Here is a 23240-nt window from a genome sequence, read left to right on the forward strand (position 1 = left end):
GATATACCTCTCTGTTATCGCAATCAAGAAAAAATGAGCAAGGGAATACGTAGCGATCTCGTGTTCATGTTAGCGTGTAAAATTGATAACACGATGTCAGCCCGTGAGGCACGTACTGCGACATCGATAGTACGTTATAAAAATTTGATAACGTGATATTTTTCGTTCGCACCTCGCAGCAGAGATGACAGATGGAAAAATCATTGCGCGTATAGATCAATCTCCTTTTAATATCTGGATGATTCTCTTCCTCTCTTTTTAATTTGTTGTATAATTGATGAACGAAAGAAAATGCGCGTTTCTCCGTGATTGGATAATGCAGAAAAATATTCAAGCGCAAAATATTCAAGACCAGGAATGCGAATACAATAACTCGAGCGTGAATAAATTATTCGTTTTCACTGCAAACTGCTTAATCCGCTTGTTCGTCAATTACAAACTGTAATTAATATTTTATAGATAGTTACTTGTAATATAATATATTGTTTTAGGTGCGATGTCTCAAATATAAATAAATTTTGCATTACGATATTCAATATGATGTACATGAACGATTTTGCAAAAGTGTCTGAAAATTCAGCTACATTTGCAAATAATTTTGTTGGACCATTAAAATAATTACATAAAACGTGCAAGCTGGTCTATTAATGTCGAAATTTATTGCAGCATCGCTCACTGAGTATCCTTACAATTATAATTATTTTGATGGTCCAACAAATTATTTTCAGATCTCTATCTAGCTACATTTCTCACAAATACTCAGCAAAACCGTATAGCATTTGAAATAAATACGCTATTCAAATACTCGAAAATCAATTCAATTCAATTCAATTCGAATCTCGGAGATGCTATCTGTCGCAATCGTTAAGAGCCGAATAGTCTCTAATCCACTTCTGAGTATCGCATCATGTTGTCGCTTCCACATCGGAATCAATCGTATCGCGATTGATGGGACGAGCGTGCGCGTCGTGCGGAATTGTTCACGCGATTCACTCTTTGTTCTATTTAATAAGATCCGTACGTATTAATCTTGACATCGTGTTCGCGGCTGCAGTCGACATCGGTGGACGTTAAGTTTCACACGGGCGTAGGGAAGCGAGAGGCAACTGGGAGGCGAGAATGAGAACGTGCTAAACGGATTTGTCGAGACAACGCCGCGCTCGATTCTCTCGCACGTCCTGAGACCGGCTAAAAGAGCTTTCAACCGATCCACCCTCCCCCGGTCCTGTTGTACACCCCGTCCGTCCCGTCCCCTCCCCCGCTCTCCCCCTCCACCCCCGGGTGTCTCTCGCACTCGCACCCTGTCTCCGTCCCTTGTTCGTTCACCGCATCGCCGCGCTCGCCTCGCTTCCGTCCACTCGCTTTCATTCTCTCTCTATCTGCTCGCTCACGGCGTTAAGTACGCGCTTAATGGCATCGTAGTGTAGAGAGCGGCGCGCATTAGCGCCGGCGGCCGCTAATCTCGAGCAGCGTCGATTAAGCAATCGACGCTGGGCGGCTTCCCACTGCGCGTCGCGTGTTTGGCCACATATCCGCGAAGCCGCTCGTAGATTTTAATCGGTTAAATACTTCAAATGCGAACGCGCATGCAGAAAAGGATCGCGTCGAAAGAGCCGCTACTATCTACGTCTACGGGACGGACTTTTTTTTATTGCAGTTATTTTCAAAAACTTCCAGGAAACAATGCTGTGATGCAATGGAAAACAATGCTAACATAAAACAATGGTAAGAGAATAAACGCGAAGCAAATTCAACTTTGTGATGATGCAAATGAAATTAGAAGATTGCTGGTTAATTTTGCTTTTCTGACCGAGAACAATACATACCTTTGAAAAATTTCCTTTAATACATTATTCCGTATAATTTACATGTTTTATAGGAAATTTTTCAAAGATGTATTTTTCTAATTAGAAAATGAACATTAATTAGTAATCTTTTAATTTTACTCGCATCATCACAAAGTTGTACTTGCTTTGTATTTATTCTTACTATTGTTTTGTCTTAGCATTTCTATTGTCCCTGAAATTATTAAAGTTTAATAAGTTTTGTATCTTAAAATCTCATAGCAATAATCTTGCGTTCTCTACTATGATTGGTCAATGATTCTTTACTGTGATCCGCTTATCGCTTATGTCTTACTGCCTTAAGTTTTTTTGTACTATAGTCTTAATCCTTAGCTGACATCGTGAAAGGAACCATTAATCTTGGAAACATTTTCATTATATTTTTTTACATTTAGACTCTCATTTACCTATTTTTCATCAAAACAATAAAAACTAAAAATTCGTATTACATTGATCCTTATTTAAAGCATGTCAATAGACTTTGATAGACATTAAAAAATTTGATACAGATCCAACGGACGACGACAGTTAAGGGTTAAGACAGACGGAAAAACGCATATCCTTCATAACAAAACGCATAACTATGTTAATAGAAGTGACGCTATAATTACCCATTAACGTTGCCTTTTAACTCAATCCGTTTCTTTTAATACGTCCCGCTGGCAAGTCACAATACATATGTAGTTTAAGATACACAAAACCCAAGGCAGCTTAACGCCGAAAGTGTTTATTAGTACGCGACAAACGGTTGAGTGCCCGTTTTTAGTACGAACTGCTCGATCGCAGTTGTACGTATCCTGGTAAATTTCCGCGGGTGGGAAGCCATTGACTAAGAAACCGCCGCTACCGCGTTCTCCAGTGCTCGTTACCGTTGTAAACCGCGCTGGTCCTCGCCGGCTGAGTGTTTATTTAGCTTAACGCTCGCTAATGCTTCCCCTGATGGCACTCGGCGTGCTGCTTATACTCAGCTAGCTTCGTTACTGTGGATGCAACGAAAGAGATGAAAAAGAGGGATCATCGGGTTCTCTCTTGTACACGAAAAGGATGGTTTTACATTGAAGCATTTCCAAAATTTATTAGCTAGATACAGATCTGAAAATAATTTTGTTGGGTCAAAATAATTATGTAGGATGCTCAAATTGATTGCTAGAACATCAAAACTTCTTATAGCAAAATGATTTTATTGGACCATCGTATTTGAGATTCCTACGATTATTATTTTGATGGTCCAACAAAATCATTTTCAGATCTGTATCTATAGCTGAATTTTTAATATTGCAGTAAATTCGTATTTTGTCAGTTTAAACTATTATAGTTTCCATTGTGCTCATCCTCGTAATCGGCCAACGCGCAATGATTAGGAAAGGAGAATTGATGACTAATTTCTTTTACGTTTCTGCAAATCGCGCGCGCGAATGATTTTTTTTTTATCGCGTGTCAGTCCAAGTATTTTATATTTGAATTTGTCAAGTGTATGTTTTGTAGCGATGAGAATTAGTGCTTTTGTGTTGTGTTGAGTGTCTGATTTAATCTGATTAAGATCAAACGAATTAGATTCCAAATGTAAATATGCCAGGTTCTCAAGGCAGAATGAAGCTGTCAAGACCAGAGGCTAAAAGCGTCAAGCGCCGCATGTTTTCGAATTTATCTCGTCTGGTTACGTCGCTGGTTGGCCGAGCACTTCCGAGCTTGCACCCGGTCCAAATCCCGAGATGGAAGAGGCTTCGCGACGAGATGTCGTCGAGGGTTGACTACGACGTGGGCAAGGTTGCAGTCAGGTTGAAATTGGGTTACCTCCGACGTAAACGCATGCTCGACGACACGCGGGGCAACGCCCGCATACTCCAGGGTTTATTTAAGCTTCCACTTCTATTCCCGATATTTTCACGCGTTTCTCTTTTTCTTCCTTACGTTAAATAATTGTTACAAACGTTAAATATGACAGAATAAATTATTTAAAACGTTAGTCAGACCACTTGTTTGCACGTGTGTGTGCGTGTTTTAACAACTTCAATTTTTTTTTTCTCTCACAAGTGAGTAACAATAACAAAATGGCAGCAAAAAATTTAGAATAAAAGAGAAAGAAATTTTAATTTAAATGATAAAAAAAAATAAGTAATCTTAATTCCATAAATTCATGATCATTAAATAACATAGCTTTTTGAAGTTATAAATCAGAATAACTGACAATTTATATTTCTTGTCCGTCATCGTCATCTAATTGTTGAAATAATAGAATCTAATGTTTATTATCGAAATCAGTGTAGCGAAATATTACTACCCATACTAGCATGAAAATAATCACGTAGTTGCGAATTTTACGCCAGCGAGACGCATAACTGGACGCTGCACAAACGTTCTACACAAACATGAAGATGCACGAGAAAGCGAGGTCAAACAAATAACATGATCTAGAAGCGGAGAGCTGCGTCGTCTAATAATAGTTCAAGTTTGTGCTGCTGGTTAATCTACGAAAAGCTAAAATAGAAAGACGCCAAAAAGGGGAAGCGAAAGATGTACATCAACTGCGAGCAGGAAAAATCATATAAAATCGTACAAAATGATATTAAGCTGTTGTGAAAATAAATTATTATTCATAAATGAAATGATAAACGTGAGTCAAAAATAATATTCACTATTTTTAGCAGCTTCAGAATATTTTTACTATAAATTTGTCTATCTATTATGCTTACATTTTTATGACAAAAATTATTTCTTTTTACAATACTTTTATACATTATACCTATATTTCACATAAACTTAATAATATATTTTGTATCAAAAATATTGTATATTGAATCCATTAAAATATTTAGTATTTAAAATAATAAAAATGACCTGAATCATGACTTGTTTCTCTAGATATTTCTAATCATCTAGTAATATTTATTTATGTTTGTATTATAGTAATTTTTCTGCTATTATATATAAACAATTATATCAAGAGATTTTTCAATGAAAAATTGAATAAAATAAATATTTTACTTTATATCTCATATATAGGATGTCTGACGACTACCACATTTCTTCTTAAGAACGTATCCTTGAGGTAATTTTAAAATACAAATTGTAATACAAAAATGTTGAGGCTACAATAGTTCTTGAATTATAATTGGTTAAAGATAGTTTATAATTCAAAAACTATTATAACCTCGATATTTTCATATAAGGATTTTCGTCTTAGAATGTTCAAAAGAATCCAGAAATGATAATAAAGGCTATAAAAATAGAATTATTCTTTACTTATAAGCATTTAAAGTTATAATTGAAAAAATTATTGTAGTCTCGACGTTTTCGTATTAGAATTTTCGTCTCAAAATTACCTCAAGAATACATCTTTAAGATAAAATGCAATAGTTGTGAGATATCCTGTACATATACAGTAAAAAATTATCTTTCAAAAATTCTAGGCTAATCTTAACTAAATGAAATTCATGTAAGTCATAGCGAGTTTGGCTTTGTAATTCGTATAAATTGGTTGTAATTCGAGAGGATAGTACATGCGGCTTAAGTTAACGGACGCGTCTGTTATCTTACGACTTTCCTTTGCTTGATGCATGACATTGGAGTGTTTAAGAGCGGCGCCCGAACTTTCTGTAAATTTACATTACACTCCCCTCTCCTGTTGTTACTGCTACTACTCGCGTCGTTTAATTAGAGTAATGTGCGAGAATAGAGCGAGTTCGCCACTTAAAGTACGCGTATGCTATATTTTTGCGTCTTCCGTGAGAGTCGGTTGTTCTCCGCATCGATAAATTACAATTTCTGCGCTCCGTACGATTGCCAGCACTGTCTCTTTACTCACAAAGTGCACGTGCTAGCCAGAAACTTATATCTTCTGCCAAAGAGCGAGCGAAACGTTAATGCTTTCGCAAACATTCCAATTCTACTTAAGCATACATGATGTTTAGATAATTAGAATATTTAAACGACTATGTATAATTTTTTATATTAAATGTTTCTGTGTCAATTATATTAAACATTAAGGTCCGTATTCACACCTCACTTTTATTGATAAATGCGTGCATTTACTTTTGAAATTTTGTACATGTATAATAAAAATTATACACTAAATGCGTGCATTTATTGAAAAATGCGAGGTATAAGTATGGACCTAATAATCACGTAAAAGCGTCAGATTTTATTACCTATTAGACTGTCTGAAATTCAATTTATTGCATATTTTCTTTAATTTTTGACAGTAAATTTTTCTGTTTCAATATTCACAAAGAGAAAGATTACCGATTAGAAAGATTAAGTCAATATTAACTTTAAATAATTCCTACATATATGTGATAATAAGGTAAATGTTCCAGTGAGAAATGAAATATTTTTTGTTAATATAATATTACAGTTTAATTATAATCTTTAAATACAATTAAATTATAATATTGTAATAAAAAAAGTATTTGACATTAATAATAATAAATTGTGTGTAAATGTCCGAACATATAGCTACATGTCACATTTATCTTATTTTGTATTTTAAAACCAAAATCAAAAAGGTATTAATGAAAACTGAAATTTGCTATGGAACTATAATCTTGTATAGTATATAATCCTTATTATAATTCGATGCAAAAGAATGAATATAAGATTATAACAGATTGTTCTTAAATGAAATTTCTATTTATCTTTTAATTTTATCACACAATTTTGCATAATCCAAAGAAACTTATATTTGAGCTGCTCATTGGCCAAATCGGTTAACTCCACAAAACATAATAAGGAAATTTATTTTAACTATAAAAAGGTAAGAATCAATCAAGTGTTTTGACGATAAAATTTTAAAATATTTAAAAAGTAGAGTTAATTGATTTGATTAATGAGCGGCTGATTTAATTTTAATATTTTCGAGTAATGTTATTCTGAAATTCTTTAATTACATTCTACACTATATCGATCAAATATCTAAATTTTCTTAAAAGCTAACTTTTAGTCCAATGGACGGAACATTTATGTTATCTCTTCTCTTTCTGAAGGCTTTAATTATACGTATTCTCACGCGCATCAACAGTCATGGACATAACGCGACACGAAGCGCGCACGCAAACTGTGATAGTCCACATAGGCTTAAACCAGAAGCCGGCACCACGTAATGAAACGGGCTTCCCGGGCGTGTAATGGAATTTACTATGAAAACTCGACGGCAGAATTACAAGCGACGGTATTCGGTCCTGTAGATGCACGAGAGGACACGAATTATGCACGCCGATGAGGTTTCGCGCCGAAAGATAACGTGTGCCCGTAAAGTAAATTATATTCATGGATCGCGGAAGAGACATCGCGTGCAAACAAGCGGATTTATTACGAGCAAGAGGAGAAAGAATTCTAGCTCTTAGCTCTAGAAAGCTCGAGGAAGAGCTCGTCCCTCTACGAAAACAGGATCCATTGCACGACGATTATATACATACATGTCTCGAATACCGTGAATATCTTTGTGATACCTTTCATTGAATCGTCGCACAATATACGCTGGATGCCACACAAAAATGATAACATGAATGCCTCTTGCAAACTTGTACCTCATATGAAAGATATTAATGCTTACAAACAAACAGAAAAGATGATACAGATTTTTAAATCTATCAATCTTTTAAAGACATAATAAAATATAATTAATATAGTCGATAACGACTAATAAAAGATAAAACATAATTAAAATACAATTAATAAAACATTCGATTTTTTATTTAAAAATTTCATTTTTTCATTTTGTTAATAAATTCAAATATTCTTTTTTCCCTTGTTTTCAGGCTCGTCGATGAAAAAATTTATTTTTATTAAAAAGTCTTATGCACATACAGATTTAATACTCCGTCCATTGATTAAAAGATTGAGAAAGAAGGAGAGAGAGAAAGAGAGAAAGGCGAAAAATGGTGGAGGGAAGGAAGGAGGAAACGGAATGAAAAAATGTGAAAATGATATCGTACAAACGGAGAACGAAATCGAAAATCTCGCACGGCGGGCGGTCGCGTTTTTGCGGCATTTTTTCTCCGTTTTCCGTTTCCGATAGTACACAACCGGATGCACAAATATACTTTACCGGTAAATAAAATATCGCGACCACGCAAAAAAGACTCACGGACAGTTTATCGAACGTCGTGCGCTACAGTTATGCTGCGCTCGTTTGCCACCCAACTGCGCCCCGTTGCCATTTTTTTTTCTCACCCTTAGTTACGCTTTTTATTTTTCCCTCCTTTCTCTTTCTCTCCCCCTCCCCCGCCCCCTTCTCTTCCCCTTTCTCTTACCCACTCATTCATTCTTCATTATAAGTACGAAAACGATGCGCTCGTAAATCACCCGATAAAAAAGTGTCGTTGAATTATTATAAAATTGCAGCCCATTAAGATAAAAGCTGCAAAAAGATCGCATCAATTCATTGCATCGCTATGGTGTATCTGTGACGTTAAGTATCTCAAACTGTAGTCGTACTGCATTTATTTTTTTCTCCTTGTGTCCGTTTTACTCTCGCTTGTATATCAATTGAAATGCTATCCAATTCTGCATCGATCCGATAATTAATTATAGGACACCGAAAATTAATTAGGACACATGTGACAAAACCTTACAATTTATTTCGATTTTATCGGCCATATTTTTCGACTATGCTTCTCGGACGGTCTTGTGTGGAAAAAGCATCGATATTTTTGCCCAGCAAGTAGAAGATAAAGCATGCGGTGCAATTATCGCGTTATTATTGGCAAAACGATTCGCCGACCCGTTCATCGGCCGCGAACGATGAAAACCACGATCGACGATCACCGCGCTTTTCCGTTTATTCGCTTTGTTTGCTCGAGCTCGTGCGCGAGCTAGAAAATTTTTAGTTCAGCGATATATGAAGAGAGTAGGAGAGGTAGAAGAGAGTGAAAAAGCGAGAACGAGAGGAGACCGCCTCATCTCTGTAAAAATAACTTTATTCCCGTTAGGACCATTCCCGGGTCACGACAAATTAGATCTGTTATGTTGTGGTTTTATGAGGGCTCATGGCGCGATAAAAGGCAATAAGACGCGTATCGTAGGCGGTGACAATGCGAAAGGACTCCACGCGAAGCAGCGCCCATGAAAAAGGACTTTAGTATTCTCGAGCATACACAAGGCAGAAATGCGCGTGTCATCTGCGTTCCTGTGCACACAAATGTTAACAAGTCGCCAGGATCTTCGATCGCGATCCGATTTTAATCCGAATACCGTCTGTTCATAAAACAGCGAGTAAATTTGCGCAGAAATGGAACAAAAATTGAGGACAAAAATTGAGGATTAAAAGTTGCGGAAAATAAACTGTTCGGCTTTCTTGCAAATGGCTAGACAGACCTGTTCAGACGTGTCTAATTTAATGCAAGCAAAGAGAAAAGCAATACATATAATGATAGGAATCATTTTATAATAAATTATTAATAAGTAGCCACGAAATTAATCCATATTTTCGGCCATTCTATTATATTTTGACAATAACTTGTCAAAAATCAAATAAAGCGTAATATGATATCGAAAATGTCGATGATCAAATTTCCAGAATTAATGGACCACAAAATGCCAAGTTTAATGACGGTGGCGAGTTTCGCGATTTATTGATGTTCAACGCTGGTCGTGAAATACACGCTCGCCTATTAATCATAAAGACTCAACGATTGTGACGTGCTCGTCGAGCGGACAATACTGTGCAATATCACGATATTGCTTGCCTAATTTGAGTTTCCGACGCAATTCTCATAGGGCGAAAAAGAATGAAAAATGAGTGAGTGGAGAAGCAAGTTCACTAAGATACGTGCGTTCGTAAAATAAAATTCGTCTAATAAATAAAAATCTGTGGAAATAATATCAGACAAATAATTGACTTTTACGTCAATGGAATCCGTATAGTTGATTAATTCTTACTCGATTATCAAATATTAGCTAGAGATATTCGATTGTGAAAAATAAATTGTAAAATTGCTAACAACTAGACACAGATGTGCAAAAAAATTTGGTCGTCCGTGTGTGAAAATAATTTTGCAAAAGTGTGCATATATAATGTATTATAGATAAATAATATGCATATATTAGGTATGTGAATTCAAATCTAAAGATTGACTAAAACAGGGAGACCAAAAAAATCATCCTAGATTTGTGTTAACGGATATAGAAGAATTAAGAAAGACGTCAACATTCAGGAAGCTGCGATTTCATTGCATGTGCATTCAAGTATAACTCATCATTGTATGTACAACAAGATAATACATCCAAGTATAACTCAATGAATTTCTGCTTTGATGCGTCTCTGACTTTGATCGGCTGCGTGCTATGCACGCGTTGCATGCTCATTAGGCACGCCTCTGCAATGGAGTTAGATACGCGATGACAGTAAAATTTATTAATGAAGAATAGACTCAATAGACGATGTGACACGGCAATGCTTATCATGGAATATTTACTTCGACAGTACGACATATTGTAATAAAAGGAACTGAGTACAGGTCGGCAACGAATAGCCCTAAATCATCCTCTTTACATCCGCGACGGGTGTAAACGTTACCTACAACTAAATGAAAATGAAACGAGAATAAATTTGTCTCAATAGTAACGCGGCTCCTCGTTAACTCGCCCGCCGGCAATTAAAACGAAAAACACCGACAAGAAATTGCGTTTTCCTTTTCTCAGTGGCTCGTTTCAACCGTGGTGGTAATCTTCTTTCTTTGAACTAATGAGAAAAGGCGCCGCTGAGGTCTGGCGCGTTTCAAGCGAACTATAATCATCGCCACACATTGATTGTTAGCAAAGTCACAAACTGACTGTTGTAATCAAAAGTATATATCCTATATTTTTTCCTAAATGTATAACTTAATCATATTTTAACCGAAGTTTCTCATTTCGTATATTCTTATATCTGTATCTACTTTTTATACATTTTAACTTGTATGGTTAATTATTTTATCTACTATTTTTATATATACTTCTGTCCAGAATATAACAAAATTCCTATTCACTACTCTACTTCGTCTACTTATATTTTTATTATTTTTTATACAATTTATCATTATATAAGTTTCTAACGGTGACTTTCATTTTAATCATATTTTAATCATAGTTTTTCATTTCATACGTCCTGCACTATTGGATATCAAAGGAGCAATGGTAACTTAGTCCCTTGAGTTAAATAATATTTTGCTATTTTTAACTTCCATGTAGGTCCAAATGTAAATTAATCCGTTTCTATGGTGTGAATTGTTTAATTTAAAAGTACATACCTATTCTCTAAATCTGAATCAGTGAATAGTTAATCACTGATTATCCAATAGCATACTTAGCACTGGATAATCAGTAAAGTTCAACTAAAAAAGAAAGAAAGTTCGAGCATTATGTAATTAAAATACTGATATTTGCACATTAATTTCAGTCTTCCAATACCATATTCATAGAATTTATGTACTACAATAAGGTTAGTTAGGTCACAATACAATGAAGATTAACTCGATTAAAGATTTCACATTTCATTCACTGATTACCAGTGGCATATTTGGCACTGATATCAATGATTGTCCACTCAGATTTAGAGAGTATATATAACACATGCACTTATATTAATAAATAATCAACAAAATCCGAATAAAATTTAATACATTTCTTTCTATTAAATTGTTGAGCTCCATTGTTTTAGTTAAATTAACAATATATGTATTGAAGTAGTGACATGCACAGCCTATAGAAATAATTAAACTCAAATTGGATGTATTTTGATATTACGACGATGTATTTTTACTTTTTATACACTTTTACTTGTGTAATTAATTATTATCTAACATATATACTGGTTTTGTATATTTTTATTCAGAATTTGATAAAATTCGTATTTATTTGTCTATTTATTTTTAGCATTTTCAATATAATTGATCGTTAAGTTTCCAATAACTTTCATTTAAAATTACATCAAATGTTCGTGCATGGCAAATCTTTGATATTTACGCGATGTTTTTGCCCTCAAGTAAATATTAATCTTTCCGTACACTTGGCACGTACGACTGATTACGAACTACGATGTTTTCACGCCGTATTCCATCGTATACCATACATGTATGTGTGTATACAGCTGGCACAGAGTAATAACTGGAAAACCAATGGACGATCCCGAAAAACTTTCCGAATTTTACGACTAGAAGACGAGTTCGAGAATTACCGCGAGCAAATCGGATAACTTTCACGGTGCAGTAAGATGACTCAATCCTTTTTCTTGAAAGGCGATCGATACGGTAAGAGGATGATACAATTTCAAAGAACAAGTTGAAAAAGTTGATGCTAGTTATTTCATTAACTTACACGTTATTAACTTCGTTGTCTTTATGATTACATTTTAATAAAATTTTAATAAATTCGTTTCGTACACGAAAAACTAAAATAATTGTAAATAAAAATAAATACCACACGTCAGAATATATTATTATATATGTCCCATCGATGAAGTTTTTTTTCAATTGCACTGTTTCCCGTTTTATGTGTGTATTCCACGTGCCCAAAATTTATACTCTAAAAAATAGAGACAGGAGTTATGCGTGTCATTGATTCTGGCATAACGGCTCGATAAGCAGCGATTTTATTGCGCCGATCGCGTTTTGCATTCCATCGCTCTCGAAATTCTTCTTACGCCCAATTTTTTTTAGCGCGCATTCACGCGCGAGACGCATGTGTGCGCGGGCGTAAAACAGCGAGATCACATCGGCGTAACAACGTGATTTCCGCGCGAAAACATGCCGTAAATGCATTTTACAACGTCATTCGTGCTTACAATCCGCTCACGTTTCCGGGTCGAACTTAAAAAATATGATGGACAATTTAAAACGCGCGGTTGAGTAATAATCATGCAACAACAAAAAAACCGCATTCTGACGCTTCCACCGAATTTAACGGTGAGTTAATTGCTATTATATCTTGCTTATCTTTCTCATGAGAGATTTATTTGTGTATGTATATTTATGTAGAGAGTATACTATCGAATTATATTCGGTTTAATAAAACTCAGTAAAATAAATAAAATATTTCTCAAGTGTTACGTTTTATTTACTCCCTGTATATATTCTTGATTTTCGAGAGCTTTCCGAAGACTTTACGCGAGAAAAAGGCACTAAAAAAAATTCTATTTTTCGAAGTTTACGGCGTATGTTTATATTCGGCTGATAATGGGAAGCTTTTCGAAGTCCACGTGTTTTGATTAACCCGTTATTAACGTAGTAATTACCCACGCCGGTACCAAACGATGCGGGACGGATAAATAGGAAAATTAATCGATGCAAACGATTAAATATCTGTTGACAGCGATCGGTAATCACACAGCCCCGTACAGCTGATCATAGCTCATCAGCGTGTACTCACGTAGACTCGATTACAGACCGGGTAACCGGAACCACTCCCTGCACGGCCGAACTATTCCCTGAACTGGAAATGATTATCCACATCGGACAAAGGTGCAAACTCACAGAGTCATACTAACGGTGTGCCCGCATTAATCGCCAGCCATCAAAGCAAATAAGCGCGTTACGAAATCGCGCGTTGTCGTGCATCTTCCTGCGAATTGTAAATTGCGATACACTTTGCGAAAGGATTACCGTTCGCATTTCTATCGCTCTTCTGAAATGAGAGAAGACTGATTCTCTTCTTCTTGTTGTGTATGTGTGTGTGCGTGTGCGTGTGTGTGTGTGTGTGTGTGTGCTAATCGAAAAGATACTAATGATTATAACTAGTATAGTATAAGAAATGTTATAGAAATTTCCAAATAAATACATATTTAATGAAAATGGATAAAATAATAATCTCCTTTGAGAAAAGTCTAATGTCTGTTTTACAATAGCCGTAAGCATAATTATTAGTAATTATAGTTGTATAAGAATTGACCAATCACAGTTGCATACTATCCTCATATTCGACTTGTTGTTAGATTGGTTAATTCTTACAATTGCGATATATATAATACTTACAACTACGCTATCCTAGAATAGACATAAGACTGGTATTCATAGATCTGTTCTTAATTTCAAAACTATTTCAAGTAATGTCTTAAGATACTAATACGGCTCTCTAGTTGACATTTTAAGTGCTAGCTTAAGACCATCTCGAAACTTGACTAACGTTTATGGATTTCTCTCTATATTGAGATCCGACTCAGCGAAACATCTGTACGATATAGTGTTCAAAGTATATTTTTCATTGATATATGTGTATTCGATGTATATCTAAACTATTCGTCGTAAATAAAAGCTTTCTATGACTGCTTGAAAAATAATTTTTAAAATCACAACGATAGAAGAGATAGGAGCGTTTTAACTTTGAAAACTTCTCTTTTACATCTATGATATTTTCTTTAAGGATATCTTAAAGTTTAACATCGAATACATCATAATTAAATTATATCAGTGCCAACGATTAAGTTCTGTATCATTAATCGATTGTGTGGAATCTTCTCTATTTTTAAAAATAAAGATTGGCACCTTCACACCAGCCTGTGACTCTTATTGTATCTTGTATGGATCGTTTATTTTTATTTTTAAGATTTTGAGTCTGTAAAATTTCATTAGATTATATCAGATTGAGATTCCGTTAAAATAATACCGTAAAAATGAAGCTAGGACTATTTATGACGGCGACTTAGCGTAAATTGCCCTCAATTATGATGAAAAGGCGACATTCGTGCGAATCCGCGACCGGCCCTCATCGCGCTCGTCATGCAACGCGGTATCTATGAATCAAGCTGCTGCGCGACCACGAGACGATGGGAGGGTGGCGGCAACTACAACCCCCGCGCTACACGCGCTATTTGTTATTTTGCTCTTTCGGCGACGCGTTCATTAATCAAACGCCCTCTCCGCGTCGTTCGTCCTCGGCATTTTTCAAGCCCTGCGGCAGCATACGACATGCGGCCGTGCTGTAGGTACTCCACCCTTTTTTTTTTCTTTATCTCTCTCTCTCTCTCTCTCCATCTTTTGACCTTTCTTTTGCCTCGTGATCCGCTCCCGTCCTGAGCACCGTGCTCGAACGCTCCAAGACGGTCTAGCGAATCCGAAAGCGACGAGATTTCGTCAAAGCCACTCCACAAGCTTTCATGAGATTCGCTTCTTTGAGAGAAATTTGTTTTGCTACGACGCGAAACTCAAATACTCTGTTTTACAAGGAACGTTCTTCAATATTGGATATATCCGTATTCGAAAGGTGTTACGCATCGCGTCGACATATAGATAAAATAATTCATATTCGATGTTCAATCGAACGGTCTAACTGTAAGCGCTTGCAAGAACGAACATTGTTTTTCCATTTTTTTTTTGCTTTGTCGGTTTGCGCTTTGTACCTCTTCAGTTGTGCTTTGATCTTTTTTTTATATAAAATTTATGTCAACTTTTTAATTAAGAAGAATCTATATTATATAAAATCCAATCCAAAATAATTATTTATATCTTATTTGCATAGTAATATATATACAATTTTTCGATGCATTAACGAACTAAATTTTTCAAAAATCAATTAACATCTTGAAAAAATTTCTTTTTATAATTATTGCACAATCTACAGCTCAATTTCTCGTCCGAACATGATTTTCTGACTAAAATAGCGTTTAAATGTCGGCATATTTATGTGAATATGAAATGCAAATGCGAATCATGAAGTCAATCAAACTGTAATTACAGTTAAACGATACTGGTTCATTCAATTATAACTTGAATTAACTTAACGCGACGATTTAAATGGATTTCGAGGCATATTTTCTGCAACGATGTTCTCGAATTTTAGATGCACTACATCCGATGAAAAATTAATTCTAACCTAATGAGAGACATGGGATGAGATGAGATCGGACATAATAAACGACTCGCCATTTTCGATCGGTTAATTCGCGAAGGGCATCATTATCCAGTGCTCTGCACCTGACGCTTTATCATCCTTTTTTTTCGTTAGTCCACCGATCCTTCGACCAGAAAATTCTCGGCATAAATCCTCGCTGTCACGAATTCCATTCCGATCAAGTTCGTCGCTTAAATTCAAATTTCGGCATCGCATCGATCCGTTAATAGTTAAATGACATTTCGGACACCACGTGATTGTCATGGGAATTCTCTGTAAATGTTCATCTTTTCGCTTCTCTCTATCGTCCGTTTTACGTTTCTCTTTATACCTCGTGCGTGACTCTGTTCTTTTTTCTCTTATTTGAATGCGGTTGAACACGGGCGCACAATCTGCTTTTATACATATGTATAGTATATCTGCATAATTGTATTTATCCCATATTAACGTTGAAAATACGTATATAATAAATTGTATATTTATAATGGTTTGTGTACTTTTCATTTGATTTTAATTTATCTTCCTTCTGTTACTCATTATTACAAGGGGCAATAATTGTTTGATACTGCGGTTATTTTAAGTATGTGTTCCGTTATAATATTTATATCTTACTTATTTATATCTTTAATTAATTATAATATTTGTAACTTAATTTTATAAATTTTTGATATCACTATTAATATTTTAATTTTTTATCTTATATTATCTATCATTTTTTTTTAATAAAATAGAAGAGATATTGAAATTATTCGTCGCTTTATTTCTCTCTTCATGTCTATCACCGACTTTACGTAAAAATACATAATTTACCGACCATTTTATGCTCACATATGCGTGCTGCAGATACGTAATCGATTGATAAGGGATAGAATATCGAGAATCAAATGCGGAATCCTCTGTCCTCTTCGAAGTGAAATTTCAGACATCGAGCCAGCCGCAGCTGATCGGTTTTCACTCCGATTTCAGTGACAGACGTGTAAAAGCACTTCGAACGGAACGGAACGGAGCGAATATCACCGTGCAGTTAATCCGGTTCAATATCCGCACGCAAAAATACAGCGCGAGCATTAGCGGCGCATTATACAAATTTCGCCGCGATCACCGTTTACCGTTACGATCGATGATACGTAATGGCGCGGCGATGACGAGCGTCGTAACTGCATTACAATGCTTTTTGTACGTGCTGAGATTGCTTCGTCGCGGTGCAATCTCTTTCCGGCCGTTTCTTCCTCGTAGCTCGTATTCCGAATCTAACGAGAAATATTTTTCCCTGCTATTGCGAAGCATTCAACACTGCACGATGCGAGTGTCTTGGAAATTTCATTAGTCTCACCAAAACCTAATTGAAATATTATACAAGAAAACAGAAAAGAAACGAGGGATCGATTAAATAGAATAAAATATAAATTAGCGCAATATTATACTAACTCAGATAATAAAAAGTCCAAAATCGGGACATAGTACATCTTAAAAACGTCTTTTAAACGTCTTTAATATATATATTTTTTTAATGTCTTTAAAACGTCTAAGTCTTGGTCCACAACTTTTCTTTAAGAGGCCTTAAGTCGTAAATCGAAAGAAATTAAGTGACAATAATTTCTGTCTTTAACCGTTAGACTTAAGCGACTTGAGCAAAAGCAATTCTTACGGCCTAAAAGCATAAGTTCTGTGACCGATATATTGTCGCTTACAATTACAACTTACGGCTTTTTAAAGCAAGGTTGTGGACTTATCCTTATGTCTCATTTTCGGACATGCATATTATCTCGGAAAGAGATTTTCACAAAATAGTATATGTTTTAATGTTGTATATATTATATTATATATATCTATTATAACATAATAATTAATCAGCATGTAATATCTATATGGTATTGTAATAACACCATTAATTATTTTTATGAAACATGTTAATCCATTACGCGAAATAAAATGTTTTATCGACATTTAATTTTACGATAATTCAGTATAAAGGTAACAAAGCTAACACATGTGACAGATTTAAATTAACTATTGCATGCAAAAATAAATGTTATATCCCTGCGAATGTTGAACAGCGACGAAGATTAAATAGAATAATAAAATTGCATTATAATCTCATTTAATTTCAAGCATCGATACTATTATGCTGATAAAATATCGTTTCGCCAAGTTTATTGCCAAATGTTCTTTTTTTCACCCTCGCTTCTATCTCAGTACTGCGCCAACATGGGTTTACAAAGGAAAAGCGCCTATTCGATGACACGAGAATAAAAAGTGGTAGGGAAATCCGTGTCTTTGAACAAGGATTCGATAACACCGTTTGTCGCTAGAGGACATTGACAACTATCGGTAGACTGAACCGTTTCGCTATTCACCGATCAAATTCACTGTATCTGCATTTGAAAAATCTGTACGAGTCACAGTTTGCTTGTTCACGTTACATCGTTACTACATTTTCCATATATTTTCCATACACACCATATATTATTTACCATATATTATTATTTATACTATTATTAGATTGAAAATTTAATTTTTTAATAAGAAATATTCAAGTGTATATATTTTATAAAATAAATTATCTTCTATTTTCTCTCCTGCGATAGGACATTAAATTTTATCTCTGATAAAGTTTTCACTGCACTTTGTTGCTCACGCACGTAATAGGAGATATTTAAGAATATTTAATTAATTACTTGTCTATACATTTGTCACTTAAATGAATGATAGTTAACTAACATTCGGTAACGAACGTCAGAATTCGTTATGTCATTTTTCATACCGCTTATTCGAAAAATGTCATATTGAAATGAGGTGCATTCGCACATCACGATGCTAATAAACTCCGAATGGAGTTCTGGAGATGCAAAACCGCTAACTTCATTCGCAGATCCGTCCCATAATATTCTATATTTCATATGTCGCAAATCTGGGCGTCTGTTATGCGGGCGATATATTAAACGATGTAGGTATTTTCCGTGGCGGCGCGACACGTCAAAGATAATCAGGTCGCGTCGTGTTTTCAATAAACTTTAACCTGACGCAATTATCTCGCATAGTTTTCGGTCGCGGCGTTGGTACGTTTGCTGTGAGCAAATGGTAGTTGTAATGCATTTAACTATCAAGCGAGAACTTCATCGACCCGACGTTTGCGAATAAATAGCGGATGCTTCCGCATCGTGCGCGTTTACTCAAGTTTTACACGCGCACATTTCATAATCTATCGTATCGAAAATGAGAGAAGATAATTAAATATGATGCGCGGGATTTGTCAATTAACGATTTTCATATAATACCGTGTAGAACGATATCGAGAAGCATATCATGTTTTTCGTATTTAGTGTAATATGATTGTATATTACCTTTACGTAATCACTAAAATAAATATAAATTCCACATTGATATATTTTAGCGATTAATCATTTGATGGTTTACTGTCCTACATAATTATATGTTGTTATAGAATGGTTACGTTCGTGATATCGATAATACAAAAGAATATTGTGTTTACAACGTAAAGGTATTCCCTGTTCTCCTTCGCGGTACGTCGACTGATTTAAATCAAAGGAATTGTAGACGTCGTGCTCCAATTAAGTGAAGAATCTGTTATGCAAATCGAACGCTATCGATTACGCCTTCGACAAAGCATTACGACGAATTTACAAACAAATATCCGAGCAACGACGACAAGACAACGGAGCGTAACTGTCTAAACTTTTCCAGCTCAATTACTGCGAAAAATATACAGATAATGTCTATCCTAACTCAGCGCGTTTAAACAGCTGTAATTTTGGAGAACTTGCATTTCTGTCAGTTTGTCGTAAATAAATTCCGGAAGATCAACACTATGTTGCTTTAGTTGCTCAATCAGCGATTGTATAATATGATTTAGAGAGGAAACTCGAGTGATTTCTAACTTCATTGCGTGCGCAACATACAGGGTAATCCTTTGAGATGTAGCCCTTTTCGGGAAAGTTTATTGCCGATCGAATTATCGATTAACGATTCGTTATTTTTATTCGTCGATTAGTTAGCATTTATGTCAACGAGATGAGCGATGCGGAGTCAAGCGGTCAGTCTTTATCAAAAAAAATAAAAAAAAACCAGGGTACTTTATCTACGTTCAATTTCTCAAACGCATCTGCGGGGCGACATCAGTTTTATTTACACGCGACACGAAGAGAAATATATTTGCAGCGAATGGGATTGCCGTATGCACGTGAAAACATAATAAATCAAACGCCGACGGCGACGTCCCGCACCACGTAGAGTCTGACAAAGAAATCTTTGCTAACGGCGCCTTATTATCATTCCCTGTCATGCGACATGAATATAATAGACGAGAACTCATTGAACGTTCCCTGTTATATTTTCACCAGGAATTCTATATCGTGCCTTTGAAATCATGCGATCTTGGAATAGGACACTGCCGCCGTTTTTATTAACGTAAATTTTCCTCTTCATTTATATCCTATATATATCCGAATGTCGAGTCGCTTTGTTTCGCATGGTCATATTTTACATCGGTAAAAAAGTTACACACGAGCTCATACAAGGCGTCATAAGGCTCCCTCGCTTTTATCCATTTAGACATGTATATTATGTTTTTTTTAAACTAACTCGCGATATAATCCTTCTTGACAAAAATATCGAAATAATAAACCATTTATAAATAATTAGATTTGAAAATTTTGCTTTTCACGAGATAAACTTCAAGCGAATGCAATTACACAAGAAAATCTGATTTCTTATTTGGTATATAAATATCGAAGAGACGTTACTAAGGTATTTGGATTTTAGTTTAAGGTTTCTTTTTACGGGGAAAATTATTTCTAGTAATTTATTAATCTAACTTTGTTGACTGCTTTCCTTTTAGAAATCATAATTGACACAAATATTGTTTTATCTTTATTATTCATTGAATGTTAAGAAGGATAAAATGTTTGCGTTAATTATGTCTCCTGAAAAGAAAACAGTCTTTGTCAATAAATATGAAAAATTATAAGTAAATGAGTGTAGATTATAAATTAAATATCGCCAACTTTATTCTCTTTCTCGTAACGTCCTTACTTGACATATAGTAGATCCAATAATATACAAAAAATACAAGAGCAAAAATAGATATACATATGTAATTATTAAAATCGTACAGGGAAATCTATACGTGATAATTAACAAGCAAAGATATGAAAAATTACCCTCTACGATTTGAATAACTACATTATTATATATCTACATTTGCTCTTGTATTTTTAGTATAGTATCGGATCTATAAGACGTCATCAAGGACATTACGTCGATTCGTAAAAAATATTCTTTCACGATCCAGATCCACACATAAACGCATACGTTTATAAGCGTCTATTTTCCAGCAGATCGTTTTTACACGCGCATTCTAGAGCAAAACGAAATAGTAAATCGATACTCGGTAGCCAAGCTATCGATATGCCACACGGCCTCTGGCCGAAACGCGACACGGCAGCCTTTGCCAAAACCAAAACCAAAACCAACGGATAGCCATATCCGATTGTCGAAAGGAAGAGCTGCTTCTGCAGCACACCTTCTGCTAAACGTACTGTTTCCTCTGTTTTTTCATTTCGTTTGCGAATCACGCGTATCGTCCATCTTTGAAAAGTTTCAAGTATATAACGGAATAATTTTTTTTAACCTTTTTTACGTATACATTGACATACAAAATTTTTCATGTATAATGATAGAATAAAAAAGAATTATTAAGAAAATTCTGTATTGTCCAAAATCAGCTCAGTATCATATAACAATTCTCTTTCTAACTTTGTAACTTAATGATTTTACACTGTGTTGGAAAATTTGTATTAAATTTAACACATTTCACATATGTTCCAAACGTCCACTCAAAACGTTGGTTTAACACGAGATAAATATATTAGAAGGTAACACAAATATCATTTAAGAAGATAAGCACAAAATGATAATACTGACACAGTTTGACAAACAAACGGTAGAAGTATATTTTTTTCAGTAAAATTAATATTTATGATATGTCAAATTAACATATATTTTATTCATTTATCTTAGAATTTACGTTTCAAAATATATTATGTCAAAATATATTATTTGTTCATTTACTCATAAATTATGTTATTTTGACATTAAGAAATATTGAATATCGATTTAATATTATACAAACACAATTTAAATAATGTAATCACATTATGTTAAACTAACACTTGAATATGTTAAAAAAATTACACGATAAAAAAAGTTTAACAAAAATTTAAGTAAAACTGTTTCCAACACAAAAATACGAAATGATTTTTACTATGTACGAAATGCTAATTATACATAATGTTATATTCTGATTTAATGTTAAACATTTCTTTGAATTAAATATTTAATAATGTTAACATTTAAGCGCAGTACTTACAACCTATTAGTCCTATTTCCTTTATTAGTATATACAGATTTCTTTCACAACCGAAATAAAAACACAACTTAAATATACGAATTAATAATTCCCTGTAACGACAGTTCAATATCGTTATGTTATCGTCGCGCAACTTTTTTATCATGTATAATATCTGCGCAACGACAATATTAACAATATTAAGTATGAAATCAATGAATCATACATAGTACCGGGAATGCATCTTAAAACGCGCGAATACATGCAACGAGGCGTTAATGTGATTGTAACTTTTGATTTCAGTGCGAGAAGTTACGTTGTCCGAACTCAGGGACTCGATAGCGAGGTTACGGGAGAGAGTGAAGCTAGTATGCAGAACGAGGGGCTCGCCACCCCCAAGAGTGCACTGGCTAAAGGACGGTGTACCGCTGCACCCCCGAAGAGGCCTCAGGATTCAGCACAAACGGTGAGCTCGACCGACTTTACCATTAACCGTACGCTCATGGCGGCGGCTTCTCTCCTCCTCCTCGTCAGCTTTCGGCAACCTCACCGTAATAACATGTCGGAGAAACTATTCAGACAACGGCAAGCAGTTAATTCTAGATATCCGCAATAGCAGAGAGTACGTTGTTCTCGCTCGACACTCGCCCCCAACTCCGAGCGCTATCGATATACTATTGGATATCTACCTCAAGAATAGTTTTCGTTATTAAGTAGGATAGAGCGGATTTGATCGCGGTTCTTAACTTTCGCGTTAGCGTTTGGAATATGTGTATCTTATGAAGATGTAATAATTTATTTAGAATAATTAAAAATCTATATTTAGGAGAATAATCAGGAACATAAGAGCTTTCTCAAGAAGGAAAACATAAAGGAAACTATATAGATGAAAAAAAATTATTAATAAATTACAATTGAAAATTATATAAAGTAGAAGTAATATAAAATAATATAAAAGGATATAAAATAACAAATTATGCACTGAAAGAAAAGATTGGTTGCTGATTTTACAGATGAACAATTTAGATAGTAAAATATGGCATAGCATTTTTAATTGGCTGCAGCCAATCAGTTTTTGGTTGTAGCAGTAAATTTTTAGTTGCGTTAGCCAATCGAAACCATATACTGACATTGTGGACAGGCTAACGCAACTAAAAATTTGCTGCTACAACCAAAAACTGATTGGCTGCAGCCAATTAAAAATGTTATGCCATATTTTACTATCTAAA

Source organism: Trachymyrmex septentrionalis, unplaced genomic scaffold (assembly GCF_001594115.1).
Source record: "Trachymyrmex septentrionalis isolate Tsep2-gDNA-1 unplaced genomic scaffold, Tsep1.0 scaffold161, whole genome shotgun sequence".
NCBI classification, from domain to species: domain Eukaryota; kingdom Metazoa; phylum Arthropoda; class Insecta; order Hymenoptera; family Formicidae; genus Trachymyrmex; species Trachymyrmex septentrionalis.